The 18,881-nt window shown below is 33.9% G+C and overlaps 2 long non-coding RNA genes across 4 annotated transcripts in view; one reads left to right on the top strand and one right to left on the bottom strand.

Annotated features, from left to right (window-relative positions):
- Positions 1–18,881, top strand: part of LOC144302504 (uncharacterized) — a 303,624-nt gene that overhangs the window by 58,427 nt on the left and 226,316 nt on the right. Inside the window, exons 4-5 of one of the 2 annotated variants that reach the window (XR_013369398.1) lie at positions 11,540–11,682; positions 13,466–13,582. The exons of the other annotated variant lie outside the window; for it this stretch is intronic. This is a non-coding gene — a long non-coding RNA (uncharacterized LOC144302504). The remainder of the gene's footprint in view (positions 1–11,539; positions 11,683–13,465; positions 13,583–18,881) is intronic. 2 annotated transcript variants of the gene reach the window in all.
- LOC144302508 (uncharacterized) overlaps positions 15,653–18,881 on the bottom strand; it is a 60,010-nt gene continuing 56,781 nt past the window's right edge. For both annotated transcript variants that reach the window (XR_013369407.1, XR_013369402.1), the window contains one exon: positions 15,653–16,261. This is a non-coding gene — a long non-coding RNA (uncharacterized LOC144302508). The remainder of the gene's footprint in view (positions 16,262–18,881) is intronic.

An 18,881-nucleotide genomic window follows, 5' to 3' on the forward strand; every position in this document is an offset into this window, starting at 1 on the left:
ACTACAGCTAACTTGGAACAGTGGTTATCAATCCTACATATATGCTAAATTTACCTTTGTTGCCTTAAAAATAACTAAAATTTAGTCCTTAAACCACATGAGTTAAATGAGAATCTCTTATTGAAATACAGATACACATATTCTTTTAGATATATTTAGGCAATTTTAATGTCCAACAGAGTTGAGAATCATTGGCTTGAGTGATGCTATAATGATGATGATGGCTTTGTGGTATGTATATATTTTATGAATCAGACCATCAAGTAAAATAATTGAGTCTGATTATTAGGAAGTCATTTAGAAATTATTAGAAATGATTCTCAGTGACATGAAGGATGAAAAAGAGGGAAATTGCTAAAGCCTAGATGACTGCTGCCATTCTCCAAATTATCATCAGTTTTACTGATTCTTTTAATGAACAGTGTTCATTTCTAATAAACTCTAATGTTTTCAGTGTACTCCTAAAATATTTGAAGTTTTTTCTCATCTTAAATTTCGTTTTTTAACTATGAATTTACCTTTTTCATCTAAGTCAATTCTGAAGTGAGATATATCATTAGGTCTATTTGTTTATGAAGCTTACTAATTATGCTGTTTGAATCTTTCTTACCTCATTGATTTTGCTCACTTGATTTATCAATTACTAAGGGTGGTATATTAAAATCACCTTTTATGATAGTATATTTGCAATCTTTGTTTTATACATGTGGATGTTATTTTATAATATAAGTGCAAATTCGCAACCAGCTTATCACCCTGGTCACCTGGATCTTCTGGTGTTATGTTTTGACCTCCTTTATCTTTAGCAACGTTTTTGTGCAAGAAGTCTGTTTTGAATAATACTAGTATAGCGTTAGCTTTCTTTTGGTTATTACTGCTTGAAATAATTGTCTACCCTTTGATTTTCAGCCTTTCTAAGACTTTATGGCTCATGCTTATCTCATTTAAACAACCTATTCCTGGAATACTTTTCTAATCAAATGGGATAATAATTGTATTATAACCAAATAGTTTGGTCTCTTCATATTTGTTGTGATTGTTAATATTTCCATTTCATCTTTATATGAGTTTCCTATTATCATATTTTTTTTTTCTCTTCCCATAATTTTCTTGCTTGGTTGGATTAAGTTTGTTTTTCCTCTTTCTCATTTTATTTTTCTGGGCATTTCCTTCTTTCCAATCCTATTGTTTTCATGGGGATACCCATGGAAGTCTGATGTGATTATCATAGCCATAAGTTGATTGACAATGGATAATCACTCAGGACAAGACTGTCATAGCAGACTGAGAACTGTTGTAGCTGAATCATATTAACAGCTGCTTTCCAGGTTAAGACCCATGAATTCCTGGTACCAAGGCCCATGATTCCAAGGATCTTGCCTTCTCTCAGATTTATTTTTTAGTTCCTTTTTAGAATTAAGAAAAAGCTCTTATAGCCAGTTATTTAAACTGGCTAGAGTAAATGTCTGTTACTTAAAGACAACAGAAACTTTCCACGGTATACATGCTTCTTGATTTTAATTATTATAGTCAATTTTAATACAATATTATGCAAGAATTAGCAATTGTATTCCCAAGTTGAAGATCCTTGAGATCAAAAATATTGGTTCCTGACATCCTTTATATAATGGGTGAGTAAATAAGTATAAAGAAATCTTCTTTTTAAAAAAAAGATTTTATTTATTCATTCATGAGAGACAGAGAGGCAGAGACACAGGCAGAGTGAGAAGCAGGCTCCCCGCAGGGAACCGGATGCACAACCTGATCCCAGGACCCCTGGGATCACAACGGGGGGGGGGGGGGGGAGCTGAAGGCAGCCTCTCATCCACCCAGCCTCCCACGTGCCCCACAAAGAAATCTTCTAAGAATAATAGAAGAAAAAAAGAAAAAGTCATGAGGACTTCACTTCTTTGTTTTTCTAAGTTCTGGATATTTTAAATTTTTCCTTTTATCTGTATTAGTAAGTGGTATGATAATTATATTAGATTTTTGTTAGGGACAATTGACATTGGGGGTGAGGTAAAAATCAAATAAAATTTTATGTTTGTTATATAATATATATCTTTTAATCTTTAAAATACCTATACTGGAACTATTATCCTTAGTTCACAGAGAAGATATTATGGCTCTGTGGTATTAAGCGATTTGTCCAGATTCATCCTGTTATTGTGGTTGATTCAGAATTCCAATTCGAGTCTGATTCTACAGTTTTTTTCTACGATGCTAGGATACCTCACCATCATGAAACTGAAAGTAGCGTTTCTTGGTGTCAAAGTAAGAGACTTATAAAGTTATATTCTCCATCCCATTTCTTACCAAAAATTCTTCATACAAAAGTCAGAGTTCCTAATACCTTTTGTGAATCACTCTGGGTTAGAATCCCCCTCCCCCCCCCCCCCACTTCTTGTCTCTAGTAATATGCTAATCCCCTGTAGTTACATGTTAGGATAACACAATTATTGCTCATTCTTGATAGTCTGTCCATGCAAAAGGCTTTCCTTTATATTAACACCCTAGACTTCCTTCTATATGATCTTTCTCCTTCAAAAAGAGAAGTGACTTAGCTATAAAGGAAGTTGGAAGAAAAAATTGCCAATATAGCTCAGCTCCTATTCTTTGTGAAGTCAGCCCGCCCAAGAATCCCAGATCTGTACTGCTCCTTTATGCCATGCGTGTTACATAGAAAGCATGCAATTGTCAAGCAGAGGCTGGCTAATTCTAGAACTCAGTAGTGGAAACCCCACTTTGCTGCACAACATGCCATTCAAAATCTCTATGACACATAAATCTGACTACTGCTTGCCTTCTGTTCAAGTTCTTTGTCCAGAAATCAATTCACATAGAAGAAAGCTTTACTGTTCATTAGACTCCTCAAGCACCAAAACTACATTTTTTCTTGAGTCTTCTTGCTGGCGGCGGTGGGGGGGGGGGCATTATCCACATTTTCTCTACATTACCCCTTGTTTTGTTTGAACCTATACCTTGTCTCAGGCTGGTGCTTCATACAGAAATGATAATTGGTATCCCCATGTTTATTTTCCAAAAACATCTGTGAAATAGACACTACTAATGTATCTATTTATCAGATGATGGAATAGACTTAAAGAGCTTAAGCACACTGTATCAATAATCCAGTGAATGCATTCTAGAACCAGTTCTTGGACTTTGTTTCACTTTTTTATCCCAATGTCCATGCTTTAAAGGTTATTCGGTGTCTGTATAAATATTATAGGAGAGAGAAGTTTTCCTTTATGCTCTTTGGGCCTCTGGCTGACTCTTAATATTAAACTGACAATGACAGGAGAAAAGCAAGCAAATGTTATTGAATTATTACATATATGAGGAATCTTCAAAGAGAATGAATAACGAAGAAGTGACCAGAGCAGGAAGCTTTTATGCCTTTTAAATAAAGAAAAATAATTTGTGAAGAACTAATAAAGAAGTTTGTGTTAGGGGATGTCTAACTAGGGCTAGGTAGTCCTTGTCTTAACTAGGAAGACAAAGGTTAGGTTAACAAGGTTTGTTTGCAGATTCCCCTCATATCATCTTTTGACTAATAAGGGTCTATTTCTAGTAAAAGAATGTATTTCCTGCCTTCGGGCAGAAAGTAGGGAGCTTTTTCTATATTGACTACTTCTTAATTTCCTTTGGCTCAAAATAATGTATGGCATTTTTTGGGGTAACGTATTCTGGTTTCCTTAATTTTCAAGTATTTCTTCCTGTGTAAAGTTTTTCCTTACACCACTTAGATAACTATATGTAGCAGTCCTCTCTGCTACTATTGAGAGGGTGGTTAATGAGATGGGGTAGAGTGCAGGAGCCAGAAAATTAATACATTATAAATTCTAAACAGTGATTTAACATGTTAAGCTTCAGTATATATAGATGTATTTTCCAGAAAGTTATTTGGTATCATCTGAGATAATCTAGATTACAGTTGTCTATAAAACAGTGAGTTTACTGAACTTTAGTGTTTAATCAACTCACAGTTTCATGCTTTATTATCTATAGAATTTCCTCAGCAAGAGGAGCAAGTTCTATAAAGGCTATGGAAATGCATTTGATACACTACAAAATGATTAGCCTGGAAAATATTTAGCTGTTATTAAACAGTTGCTATGTATCTGTATTTTAAATACCATATACTTGAAGGTTTATAAATTTGCTAGGATTTTAGCGTTTTTAAAAGATTTTATTTATTTAATTGAAGGAGAGGGAGACAGAGCATGAGCAGAGAAGACACAGGGAGAGGGGAAGCTGGTTCCCCACTGAGCAGGGAGTTGGCAATGCAGGGCTCAATCCCAGGACCTGGGATCATGACCTGAGCAGAAGGCAGAGGCTCAATCAAGTGAGCCACCCAGGTGCCCTGGATTTAGCATTTATATTTAGATGCGTCATAAACTTTAAAAGTGAAGGCTTTGACCTTGCATCGGGGCATTGCATTGTACTGCTACTTTGGCCTCTCTTACTGTTATGATACTATAAAGAAGAGGAAATTACACCACTTAACTGTATTTGCTCAGTGCAATTATATGAAGCACTTAAAAATTCTCTATTTTTTATATTCTGTAATTAAGAGGGAAAGCATTTATTATTCACAATATTTAGGATGTCTGATTGCTAAAGTAGCAGAAAAAATTCAATTTCTTGAAATTTCAAATATGAGTTTCAAAATGCTGCCTTTATATATGTTACTCAGTTATCTGAATACTTATTTTTTTTTCCCTCAAGTATCCCATCATCTTCTGATATTAGCTTTCTTATTCTGTTCACAACATTTTGTAGGATGTTCTCAAACATTTAGGAAAGGGAAAGTCTAGCTAATGACACTTTACTGAGGAACTTCTACATTCAAAACTTTGCACCAGGTGCTACTGAGAAAATACACATATTAAAGTACATACTATTTACTATGTGCTCATCAATAAGCAAACACTATGATTTCTTTTTATTTTTTTTTTTGTAAATTTATTTTTTATTGGTGTTCAATTTGCCAAAATATAGAATAACACCCAGTGCTCATCCCATCATGTGCCCCCCTCAGTGCCCGTCACCCAGTAGCCCCCAGCCCCCCCACCCACCACCCTTTCCCCCACCCCTAGTTCGTTTCCCAGAGTTAGGAGTCTCTTATGTTCTGTCTCCCTTTCTGATATTTCCCACTCATTTTTTCTCCTTTCCCCTTTATTCTCTTTCACTATTTTTTTATATTCCCCAAATGAATGAGACCTCATAATGTTTGTGCTTCTCTGATTGACGTATTTCACTCAGCATAATACCCTCCAGTTCCATCCACGTTGAAGCAAATGGTGGGTATTTGTCGTTTCTAGTGGCTGAGGAATATTCCATTGTATACATAAACCACATCTTCTTTATCCATTCATCTTTCGATGGACACCGAGGCTCCTTCCACAGTTTCGATGGACACCACAGGCTCTTTCCATAGTCCACAGGCTATTGTGGACATTGCTGCTAGAAACATCGGGGTGCAGGTGTCCCAGCGTTTCACTGCATCTGTATCTTTGGGGTAAACCCCCACCAGTGCAATTGCTGGGTCGTAGGGCAGGTCTATTTTTAACTCTTTGAGGAACCTCCACACAGTTTTCCAGAGTGGCTGCACCAGTTCACATTCCCACCAACAGTGTAAGAGGGTTCCCTTTTCTCCGCATCCTCTCCAACATTTGTTGTTTCCTGCCTTGTTAATTTGCCCCATTCTCACCGGTGTGAGGTGGTATCTCATTGTGGTTTTGATTTGTATTTCCCTGATAGCAAGTGATGCGGAGCATTTTCTCATATGCATGTTGGCCATGTCTATGTCTTCCTCTGTGAGATTTCTCTTCATGTCTTTTGCCCATTTCATGATCGGATTGTTTGTTTCTTTGGTGTTGAGTTTCATAAGTTCTTTATAGATCTTGGAAACTAGCCCTTTATCTGATAGGTCATTTGCAAATATCTCCTCCCATTCTGTAGGTTGTCTTTTGGTTTTGTTGACTGTATCCTTTGCTGTGCAAAAGCTTCTTATCTGGATGAAGTCCCAATAGTGCATTTTTGCTTTTGTTTCTTTTGCCTTCGTGGATGTATCTTGCAAGAAGTTACTGTGCCCAAGTTCAAAAAGGGTGTTGCCTGTGTTCTCCTCTAGGATTTTGATGGAATCTTGTCTCACATTTAGATCTTTCATCCATTTTGAGTTTATCTTTGTGTATGGTGAAAGAGAGTGGTCTAGTTTCATTCTTCTGCATGTGGATGTCCAATTTTCCCAGCACCATTTATTGAAGAGACTTTCTTCCAGTGGATAGTCTTTCCTCCTTTATTTAATATTAGTTGACCATAAAGTTGAGCACAAATAATGCGGCATAAAATAGGGGTTTATATATCTTTTTGAATTAGTGTTTTATTTTCTTTATTATATTTTCCTTTATTTTATTAGTAATTCCTGGATATATGGTATTTCCATTTTTATTTTTATTTTTTTAAACCTTTTTTTAAATTTTTTTTTATTTATTTATGATAGTCATACAGAGAGAGAGAGAGAGAGAGAGAGGCAGAGACACAGGCAGCGGGAGAAGCAGGCTCCACGCAGGGAGCCAGACGTGGGACTCGATCCCAGGTCTCCAGGATCACGCCCTGGGCTGAAGGCGGCGCTAAACCGCTGGGCCACCCGGGCTGCCCTCCATTTTAAATTTTTTCATGAACCTCCAAACTGTTTTCTATGGTACCTGCCCTAGTTGACATTCTCACATAGTGCACATGGTTTCCCTTTTCTCTACATCTTTTCCAACTCTTGTTATTTCTTGTCTTTTTGATACTAGTCATTCTGATTGGTGTGAGATAATATCTCATTGTGGTTTTGATTTGCACTTCCCTGATGACTAGTAATGTTGAGCAACTTTTCATGTGTCTATTGGCCATTTGTATGTCTTTAGAAAAACATCCATACATATCTTCTGGTCATTTTCTAATTAGACTGTTGGGTTTTTGGTGTTGAGTTCTAAGAGTTCTTTATATATTTGAGATATTAACCTCTTATCAGATATATCATTTGCAAATATCTTCTCCCATATCTAGGGTACCTTTTTATTTTGTTGATGCTTTCCTTTATTGGCAAAAGCTTTTTATTTTGGTATAATCCAAATAGTTTACTTTTGCTTTAATTTCCCTTGTCTGAGGAAACATATCCATAAATATGTTGCTAAGGCTAATGTCCAAGAGATTATTATTTATGTTTTCCTTTAGGATTTGTGTGACTTCAGGTCCCATATTTAGGATTTAATTCATTTCTTTTTTTTTTTTTTAATGCACTTTCCCAGTGAGTCATATATAACTGGCTCATGTCTTTTTTTTTTTTTTTAATTTTTATTTATTTACAATAGTCACAGAGAGAGAGAGAGAGAGGCAGAGACACAGGCAGAGGGAGAAGCAGGCTCCATGCACCGGGAGCCCGATGTGGGATTCAATCCCGGGTGTCCAGGATCGTGCCCTGAGCCAAAGGCAGGCACTAAACAGCTGCGCCACCCAGGGATCCCTAATTCATTTCTTATTTTTGTGTATGGTATAGGAAAGTGGTCCACTTTTATTCTTTTGCATGTAGCAGTTCTATTTTCCCAGCATCTTTTGTTAAAGAGAATGTCTTTATCCCATTGTATATTTTTACTGCCTTTGTTGGTTAATTGACCATGTAATTTTGGGTGTACTTCTGAGCTGTCTATCTTATTCTGTTGATTTACATATATGTTTTTGTGCCAATACCATACTATTTTGATTGCTATAGATTTGTAGTATATTTTGAAATCTGGGATTGTAATACTTCCAGCTTTGTTTTCATTCTCAAGATTGCTTTGACTATTTAGAGTCTTCTGTGGTTCTATACAAATATTAGGATTATTTGTTCTACTTGTGTAAAAAATACTGTTGGAATATTGATAAAGATTGCATTGAATCTGTAGATGGCTTTGCATAGTGTGAACATTTTAAAAATATTAATTCTAACAGATCATGATCATGGTATAATTTTATGTTTGTGTCATCTTCAATTTTTTTCATCAGTGTTTCATGTTTTCAGGGTATTAGTCTTTCACCTACTTGGTTAAATTTATTCCCAGGTATTGTATTCTTTTTAATGCAATTGTGAATGAGATTATTTTCTTTATTTCTCTTTCCGCTAGTTTATTATTAGTGCATAGAAATGCAACAGATTTCTGGGGTCTCCTGAGTGCCTCAGTTGGTTAAGCATCCCATGACTCTTGATTTCAGCTTAGATCATGATCTCAAGATCATGAGATTGAGCTTCACATTCAGCTCTGTGCTCAGCAGGAAGTTTGCTTCTGCTTGAGATTCTTTCTCACTCTCTTCCTCTGCCCCCCCCCCCAATTCTGTCTCTCTCTCAAATAAATAAATAAATCTTAAAAAAGAAATGCAACAGGTTTCTGTATATTAATTTTATATCCTGCAACATTACTGGATTCATTTGTAAGGTCTAATAAGTTTTTTTTTTTTTTTGGTGGTATCTATAGGATTTTCTAAATATAGTATTATGTTATATGACAATAGTAATGGTTCTACATCTTCTTTAACAATCTGGCTGCTTTTTTTTCCCCTTGTTTGATTGCTATGGTTCAGACTTCCAGTGGTATGTTAAATAAAGTGGCTGGAGTGGTTATCTTTGACTCATTCTTGATTTCAGTGGAAAAGATTTGTGTTTTTACCATGAAATATGATGTTAACTGTGGTTTTGTCATATATAGCTTTTATTATGTTTAGGCATGTTTAATCTAAACCCACTTTGTTGAGAGTTTTTAATCATAAATGGGTGTTGAATTTTGTCACATACTTTTTCCTGCATCTATTGACATGATCATATGGTTACTGTCCTTCATTTTGTTAATGTGATGTATCAAACTGATTGATTTGTGGATAATGAATCATCTTTGCATCTCTGGAATAAGTCCCATCTGATTGTGGTAAATGATCCTTTTAATGTATTATTGAAATTAGTTTGCTAATATTTTGTTGAAGATTTTTGCATCTGTATTCATCAGGGATGTTGGCCTATAGTTTTCTTTTCTTTTTCTTTTTTTTTTTCTTTCTTTTTTTTTTTTTGTAATGTTGTCTAGTTTTGGTATTGATAATGCTGGCATAAAATGAATTTGGAAGTTTTCCTTCCACTTCTATTGTTTGGAGTAGTTTGAGAAAAATAGTTATTAATTCTTTAAATGTTTGGTAGAATTCACTGTGAAGCAATCTGGTTCTAGACTTTTGTTTAATGGGAATTTTTTGATTACCAGTTCAATTTCATTACTAATAATTTGTTCAACTTGTCTTTTTCTTCCTAATTCAGTTTTCAAAGATAGTATCTTTCTAGGAGTATATCCACTTCTTCTAGGTTGTCCAATTTGTTGGCATATAATTTTTCATAGTAGTCTCATAATACTTTGTATTTTTGTTGTGTCAGTTATAATTTCCCCTCACTCATTTCTGATTTTATTTATTTGAGTCCTCTCTTTTTCTTGATGAATCTGGCTAACAGTTTATCAATTTTATCTTTCAAAGAACTGGTTCTTCATTTAATTGATCTTTTTTATTGCTTTTTTAAAGTGTCTATTTCATTTATTTCCACTCTAATCTTTTCTATTTTCTTTCACTAGCTTTAGGCTGTTTTATCTTTTTCTAGTTCATTTAGGTATGAGGTCAGATCATTTATTTGAGATTTTTCTAGTTTCTTGAGATATAGATATATCTATATCATTATAAACTTTTCCTATTTTTAGAACTACTTTTGCTGCATTGCAAAGATGTTGAATCATTGTGCTTCGCTTTTCATATATTTTTAAATTTCCTCTTTATTTCTTCATTGACTTACTGGGTATTTAGTCACATATAGTTTAGCCTTATGTGTTTGTGGGTTTTTTTTCAGTTCTTTTTTTCTTGTAATTAATTTCTAGTTTCATAGTGGTTTTTTGTTGTTGTTGTTTTGTTTCATTGTGTTTTGGTAAAAAAAAATCTTTGATAATATTTCAGTTTTTTAAATGTACTGATACTTGTTCTATGGCCTAGCATGTGATCTGTCCTGAATAATGTTCCTCATACACTTGAAAAGAATGTGTATTCTGCTGTTTTTGGATAGAATTATATACATATAATTAAATGGACTTAACAGATTATATAAATAATCTGTCTTTGTGTATATATAATTTGTCTTTATGTATATATATTATTCAATATACATAGTATATATTATTCTGTATGTGTGTATATACATATATACACATATATTTATATATTTATATATAATCTTTAAGTCCAGTAATGTAATGTGTCAGTTAAAGCCATTTTTTCCTTATTGAATTTCTGTCTATATGATCTATACATTGATTTAAATGGCCTGTTGAAATCCCCTATTATTGCTATATTATTGTCAATTTCTCTCCTTCTGTATGTTAGTATTTGCTTTATGTATTTAGTTTCTTTCATATTGGGTGCATAGATACTTATATCTTCTTGTCAGGTTAATACTTTTATCATTATGTAATGCCCTTCTTTGTCTCTTGTGATAGTATTTGTTTCAAAATCTTTTTTATTTAATATAAGTATTGCTACCCTTTTTTATACTTTTATACTTTTTTATATTTATGCTTTTTCTATCTTTCTACTTTTAATCTATATGTGTCTTTAGATCTGATGTGAACCTCTTCTTGGCAGCATATAGATGTGTCTTTTTTAAAGAATATTCTTTCAGTGACTACATATTTTGATTAGAGCATTTAGACTACATTTCAAGGAATTATTGATAGGTAACTACTTATTGCTATATAGTTAATTGTTTTTGGTTGTTTTTGTATAACTTTTCTGTACCTGTCTTCTCTTAATCCTTTCCCTTGGGATTGATGATTTCCTTTAGTGTTATGCCTGGATTCCTTTCATTTTTATTTTATTTTTTAATTTGTTATGTTTCTGGTTTGTGGTTACAATGAGGTTCATATTTAATATCCTAAATGTATAGCAGTATATATTAAGTTGATGGTTACTCAAGTTCAAACACATTCTAAAAACACTACATTTTTAGTCTCTCCCTTCTCATTTTCTGTATATGCTGTCATGTTTTACTCTTTATTTTGTGAGTCCTTTCACTATTTTTTTAGATATAATTAATTTTACTACCCTCTTTTAACATTCATACTACCTTAAAAGTATTTGATCTACTACCTTTATTATATATTTGCTTTTACTTGTGAAATTTTTTGCTTCATAGTTTTCTTCTAATTATGGCCTTATTATTTTTCCCTTTTTTTCTTTACTCTTTAACATTTCTTCTAATTCTAAGTTTGGTTTAGTAGTAATGAACTATTAGTTTTTGTTTGCATGGAAACTCTATCTTTTCTTCAATTCTGAATGATAATCTTGCCAGGTAGAGTGGTTTTGGTTGTAGGTTTTTCTTTAAGCACTTTGAATATATCATAACACTCTCTTCTGGTTTGCAAAATTTCTGCTGGAAAATCTTGTAGATTTTCCCTTGTAGTTAACTTTCTGTTTTGTTCTTGCTTTTAAGATTCATTACCATGTCATTGCCTTTCCTGCCATTCTGTGTGGTCCCTCTATCCTTCATTGTACTGAAACTGTTTAGTCAGCCCTCACTTCTTCAGGAGAATTTGCTCTACATAGAAGTATAGACTCAATGTATCTGTGGAAGAGGTGAGTTCAAGGCTTACTATGTCTCCATTTTAGATCTATATATATTTTTTAAATCCTCTGAAACATTTACTCCATAAAGTCAGAGAGTTTGTTAGTTTACTGCTGATTTTCATTGCTGGAATAGTTCTAATAGTCACTCAAAAGTTAAATTAATGTTCTTAAAGAAAATGGAGCTACTGGGCAATTACTTAGAATAATTATTTTAGTGTTGATTTGCAATTACTATTAGTGTGATGTAATACTCATGTATTAAGTGGCTGGGATATAGGAGTTTCCTCCTATATTCAGTGAAGACAGATAGTAATTTTTTATCTTTTTAAATAAATTGAGATATAATTAACAGATGTCATTACATTCAGCTGTACAACATAATAACTCAATAGTTGTATATTTTACAAATGATCACCAAGTTAAGTCCAGTTAACATCTATCATAACACATAGTTATAATTTTTTCTTGTGATGAGAACTTAATATCTTAATTATCTACTTCCTTAGCATCTTCCAAATCTATGCAATAGTAGTATTATTTCTTTAATAAGTGAAATTTCATCTATTTGTTTTGTTTTATACTTTCCTAGATTGTTAGATATCAGTTACTGATGTTCTCAGAGCATCTTTCTAGCAATGTAAATAATGATTTTTTTTTTCCTTAGACCTCTTCTCACAGGAGCCTTAATAGTAGGAACTGGGTTCTTTTGTTCTCTTTTATCCCCAGTGCCAACCCCAGTATCTGGATTATAGTAAGCAATTTAAATAAAGTTGAATCAATGAATATCAACTGTATTTTGGGAGAACTAAGGCTACCAGCAGCAGTCTTCTTACTTTTATCTAGAAAAATCATTTGATATTTTTTCTCTTTGTTTTATTTCATATTCTTTTTCAAAAGGTATGTGTGAAGTTTTTGTTTGTTTAATTTGCAGTTTTTAGCATCTGAAAAAGTGGAGGGACATCTTTTTTTCTATATTTCTATAAGTAAAAGAAGGTATTTAAAGCCATTTCTGAATATGATTTGAATAAAAAAGGAATTAAACTTGTAGTAATTCTTCTCTTCAGAATTGACACACATTAAATCATACATAATCCTTTTTGATCAAATGCAATATATAGAAAAAACAATAACTAGATATATAACCAATGAGAAGAAATTGTCTTCTCAACCCATAAAAGTCATATTTCTTTATTGACAAGTGTTTCAATTTGGTACAATTGTTTTCTACAAATATGGAAATCTGTGCATAAAGTTATATTGACGAATTAGGTTATTTTATTTTATTTTGAATTAGGTAATTTTAAAATATCATCCCATCTTTAAACAAATTTGAAATATTTTTCCTACATAAATCAATCATACTGCAATATCTCTGTCTTCACTGACTTATTACAGAAAATTTATACTTCAGAAATAACACACATGTACAATGATCGGTATGACACTAACATATTATGCCTAAATGGAAAAGAAATTATCAATGAATTAATTTGGATCAAAAAGATAGCCATTTTTTCCTGAAAAAATTTAAAAGCTTAAATTTCTATGCAAAATATACAATCTCAAGCCCAAACTTTAAAAATTTTGAATCAGTTTTGGTGTTTGATTCTTTTGAGAGAATTGCTATTTTATTTATTTCTTTGATAAAAAATGTGTTTATTTAGAAACATTCAGAATTCCAACAAATCAGCTGCAACTCTTTTTATTCTTTCTTTCTTTCTTTTTTTTTTTTTTAATTATCCGGTGGTATTCTGTTAACAAAACAACAATTATTTCATGTAAACTACATCAGAGACAACTGAAGATGGAAAAACTATCATCCCCATATTTAACTAATTTGTGCTGTGCATGAACAAGACCTGCTTTAAATTTCCACACAAATTTGCAACCTCATACTGTACCAAGCAAGGTTAGTGGCTATTAAAAATACCATCAGGACAGGGCTATCTAATGACATATTCAATAGTGTGTTAACTATACAAAAAATGACAGTCTACAGTTTAAAAATAAAGCTTTCACAGCCTTACATTTCAATTTTTTTCTTTAGAAGGGGTGAGTTTTACACGAGGGGGTTAAATGCTTTACAAACAAAAGAAAAACTGCACTAGAACCAACCTATCCTTCATCATCTTCTTCATCCTCCTCCTCTTCCTCTTTCTCCCTTACCCTTCCTTCCTTTTCTTGCTTTTTTCAGCCTTGACAACTCCTCTTTTTTTGGCCACATCAGGCTTTCCTTTGTCTCAATATGAGCAATACCCTTGTCATATTTTTCCTTAAGCTTAGCAGCCTTCTTTTCATAAGACTGCTTGTCATCTGTGTTCTTCCACATTTCTCCCAGTTTCTTTGCAACATCACCAGCAGATAGACTGGGATATTCTCCTATGTGTTGGAGGCAATACTCAGAACAAGAAAAAGGAAGAAGGAGGCCTCTTGGATGCATTGGGATCCTTAAACTTTTTTTTTTGCTTTCCCTATAGGGAGGATATGAGTTTTCATTTCTCTTTCATAACCAGCCTTGTCTCTCTTTGCCATGTCTTCAAATATATTTTCTCTTTAACAAACATAGTATTCCACCTTTCTGAGCACTTTTTAGAAAATTCTGAGAAGTTGACTGGAGCATCTGGGTGCTTCTTATGCTCCTCTCAGTAAGTTTGCAAAAGAATAGTTTTGATAACATTTTGCCTCTTAGCTTCTTAGTATCTCCTTTGCCCATGTCTAATTATTTTTCCACAAAGTCACCCAGAGCCCATCTGGCTCTCACTTGCCCTGTCACTGTCTCTGTGGAGCTCAATGTACTGCAATGGCTGTGAGAGTGGGAGCCAGACGCAGCCTCCTCACTCTCTCCACTCTTGAGAATTGCTTGTAAAATTTTAATTAAATTGCCTTTATAATAAATAAAAACAAAAAGCTATGATCTTGTTCCTTATTTTTTCTTGTATTTCACCAAATTTACTCTGCCTGGTTTTCCAGAAGGCAAGTATTTTTATTATTTTTTAGTAGAATATAATTGTAATTTGGACATTTTAGAAGCATCTATTCCAAATCAAACTAATTAATAGCTCATGAGGAAAAAGTTCTGCCATAAACTGTATGTTGTACCCTGAACTACATACAGGGACTGAAAGGTTAAATAACACACAAATATATATGAATTGTTTCCTTTTGTTCTCAACAAGACCAAAGTCACTGAGCTAGCTTAAACACAGTCCCAATGTAGAATTTATTCAAATCATACTGTGGGAATCTAACTGAAGCCAAGCAAAAAATTAAATCTTCTCGCTCCTATTGTGGGAGCTCCTGACCTCAAATCATGACTTTTTGAACTTCCAGCTAGAAGTCTGCTGACATGTGTCAGCTTTCAACTCTCAGCCTCTTATTCTCAGATGAAGTTCTTAATTATGTGCACATGTGTGTGCATGTATGGGGGAGGTAGGGAGGAGAGAGGGAAATGGAGATTTGAATGGCCCAAAGTTTTTGGATGTCCACATCTCATCTGGTCAACTCTTGTCTCATAGTAGGGTCACAGAAGGAAAACACAGTGACTAGGTACTAATAGCTAGCATTTGTTGACACCTGTGTACTAGGCACTGTTCTAAGCACTTTCTACATGCATCTTGTGTAAGCTTCTCAATGATCTAGAATCTCTTTACTATTATATATTTTACATATGAAGAAACTGAAATAGGGGTGCCTGGGTGGCCCAGTAGGTTAAGCATCTGGCTCTTGATTTCATCTCAGGTCATGATCTCAGGTTTGTGGCACCAAACCCAGCATGTGGTTCCATGTTGGGCATGGAACCTGCTTGGGATTCTTCTCTCCCTTCTCTCTGGCCCTCTCCACCTCCACTTGCACACTCTTTCTCTCTGTAAAAAAAAAAAAACAAACAAACAAAAAGCTAGAACAGTAAGAAAAAAATGTCCAAAATTACACAGTTTTTAAGTGATGGAACTTATCTTGTAATGGAAGACTGTCTGTTTTCAGAGACTATGTATTACTCTGCTGAATATAATTTGGGGGCACAGTTGGTGCAAGAGATAAGCCAAGCATATCCTACAATAAGTGTCTATTAAGCTGGTTTTCTTTTTTGTTGTTGTTGTTGCTCAGAAAGCTGAAAAGAGTGAAAACTTCAGATTCACATAGCACTTTATATTTGTGATGATCCTGATGAATTCCAACAATTGTGTGTATCAGATAATGCAAAGTTAATATATTCATTTTACAAATGAAGTAGAATGGGTCTCAGAATGACTGATCAATAATGGCCACAAGATTAATACATAATCAAATTTAGAATAGGATGCTCAGGATCTTTTAAGGCAGATCTCTTTGCAGTTTATTCCACTAGTGGGTCAGCATGACATATCTCCCTGCTGGAAAACACTCAAGCACTTGACCTGTTCTTTTCCTTCCAAATAGCAGTATATATATATTTTTTCTTTTGATAAGTACTTCTGTTGTTTATTTACAACATTATAAAGGAAATCTCAAATCTATAAAAGAATAAGCACTTGATAAATTAACAAACATGAAACTTTTTTCTGAGATTGCTTGATATGAATTCATGTACATTCAATCAGGAAACTTCCATCTGAAAAAAACACACAAAAATTCATTTTTAGATAAAAGTGTGAAGAAATAAAAACCGCATAATGTTGCCTTAAGTCTGATATACTCATTAATCCCAGCTGAACTTTTAGTATCCTGTCCAAAAGACCAAACCACATTAACCAGGTCAGTCTGTAAATAGTGAAAGTGAAGCCCAAACCTTACTGTGAACACCAGAAAGATGGCATAAGTCTAACTGAAGCTGAATGACCATAAGGTGAAGGAGAAAGTATAAGATGAAAGAAGTGGGAAAGAAATTCATTGTATTTCACAGTGCTTGTCTCAGATTAGAACTCAGAGATGAGTTACTATGGTCTCCTGACAGAGCCCTAAAGAAGAAAGGTCCATAGAAAGAACATGCAGAAACTTCTTTCACTAATAACAGTCCAACTGTGGGTCACAGGCTGCACTACTTTTTAAAATTTATCCTTTGTCTCAAAGACATAGAGGTTGACAAAGGGATGTTCTCACCATTTATACTGGACACAGTTGATTTTATGTTGTGAAAAAATATACACCTGATGGGTTAGAGAAGCTATAAATCAGTAACAGCTGGGGTCATCGTTGGAATGGTAAAGGCAATAGCAGGAGACCATTTCTAGGAAAACAGTGAGAAGACTGGTGTAGATGCTCAACCCAGCCATGTTGCACTCCTAGTATTGGTTTGGGACTGAAGTCCTGGCTTAATATATGAAATCACAAGCCTCTTAAATATCAATTTTATAGACGGGCATTTTCACTTTACAGATTTTCATCTTTTATTCCCCTCTTAAACCCCTCTATAACTTTTCCAATTAATATCGAGTAATATAACTTGCTCATTCATAAGAAATGTAACTAATCTAAATGATGAAGATTAACATTTAGGAATTTTATAGCTATGAGAGCCTGGTATCCAGCATATATCACTGGAGATGCTCATGGCAAAAACAGCCCAAATATGGTCTCTAAGTTATATTTGAAGGAGCAATTCTCCAGCCAATCCTCATTCTTACTTTTCATGCACCATATGGTCCTAAAATGATGTGATTAAATATAGGAAAATGAAACATTGCTTCTGAAGTGAAAATGTTGACAGTTATCTTTCTCATTGCAATCTTTGCAATTTCAGATTAACTATACAGTTAATAATGTCTTTGTGTGGAAGAAAGGATTCGTGGAGAAGGGCTCTTGTGAAGGTTACATGTATTATTTTTTAATGCTTGTCAGCTCTTCAGAGCTCTCCTGGCAACCACTGTAATATAAAATATGGATTTCACAAACAAAAGCAGAAGCTCAAACTCATTATTTTTTTTTCTTTTTGTATTAGTTCTGCCAAGTTCATGATGCCTGAAATAGGAAAAAAAAAAGTTGTTTTTTTTTCTTGTAAAAGCTATCAGATCAGTCCATCCACTTAAAGACCATAATACTCCATGAAAAGTTTCTTCATAGGATGAAAGGTGAAACTAATGTCAGATCGTAATTCTAAATCATTGTAAATAGATTGGTGGTGCTGAGAAATGGAAGAGTAAAAGGTTAGAAAAGATTAGATGCTTTACAATTTTGTTCCTTAACCTGTTGCTAAAAAAAAAAAAAAAATGAATACATCACTCCTTTTACTTATAATTTTTGTCCCATTATGATTCCAACCAACCACAAGTCTATCCATTCTTACTTCTACAAACATTGTCTACCATATGTTACCCCCGCCCTGGATGCTACAAAAGTAAAGAAAATAAGCACTTAAAAAAATAAGCACTTACCTACAAGGAGCTCAAAATCTTGTAGTAGGGCAGATAGATAGGCATAAGTAATAGAAGTATAATGTGATCGTTTTTTAAGATTTTATTTATTCATGAGAGTCACAGAGAGAGAGAGAGGGGCAGAGACATAGGCAGAGGGAGAAGTAGGCCCCCTGCGGGGAGCCCAATGTGGGACTCGATCCCAGGATTCTGGGATCACGATCTGACCCAAACGCAGACGCTCAACCACTAAGCCAACCAGGTGCCCCAGTGTGATCATTTCTAAGATGACTAAAGTATTATCCCAACCTGGAAGAGCCATAAAGTAGACCTTGAGGATGCAGATTTTGCTATATGATAGCAAAGAAGCCACAGAAGTTTATCTTCACCCAAAGATACTTAGTATTTGAAATAATATAGACATTCAATGGGAGCTGTTAAAAAAAAATGGAGTTTAAAGTATACTGAAAAGAAAGCCATAAGAAAGATTTCTTCAGGTCTTTCAGTAATGCCATGTTTGAAATTATCATCATGAAATAAATCTGCCCATACTCCACATTATGATCATTTAATTAGATAGAATGGTAATTATAATTCATAATTTTATCCTTATTAGTTTCACAGGTAAAATTTAGTGGTTCATTAGTTGCGTGTAATACCCAGTGCTCATTAAATCAAGTGCCCTCCTTAATGCCTATCACCCAGTTACCCTATCCCCCACCTACTTCCCCTACAGCAACCCTCAGTTTGTTACCTATAGTTAAGAGTCTCTTATGGTTTGCCTCTCTCTCAGTTTTCATCTTATATTATTTTTCCTTTCCTCCCCTATATTTATCTGTTTTGTATCTTAAATTCCACATAGGAGTGAAATCATTTGATATT

The sequence above is a fragment of the Canis aureus genome, chromosome 2 (genome assembly GCF_053574225.1).
Source record: "Canis aureus isolate CA01 chromosome 2, VMU_Caureus_v.1.0, whole genome shotgun sequence".
Lineage (NCBI taxonomy): Eukaryota > Metazoa > Chordata > Mammalia > Carnivora > Canidae > Canis > Canis aureus.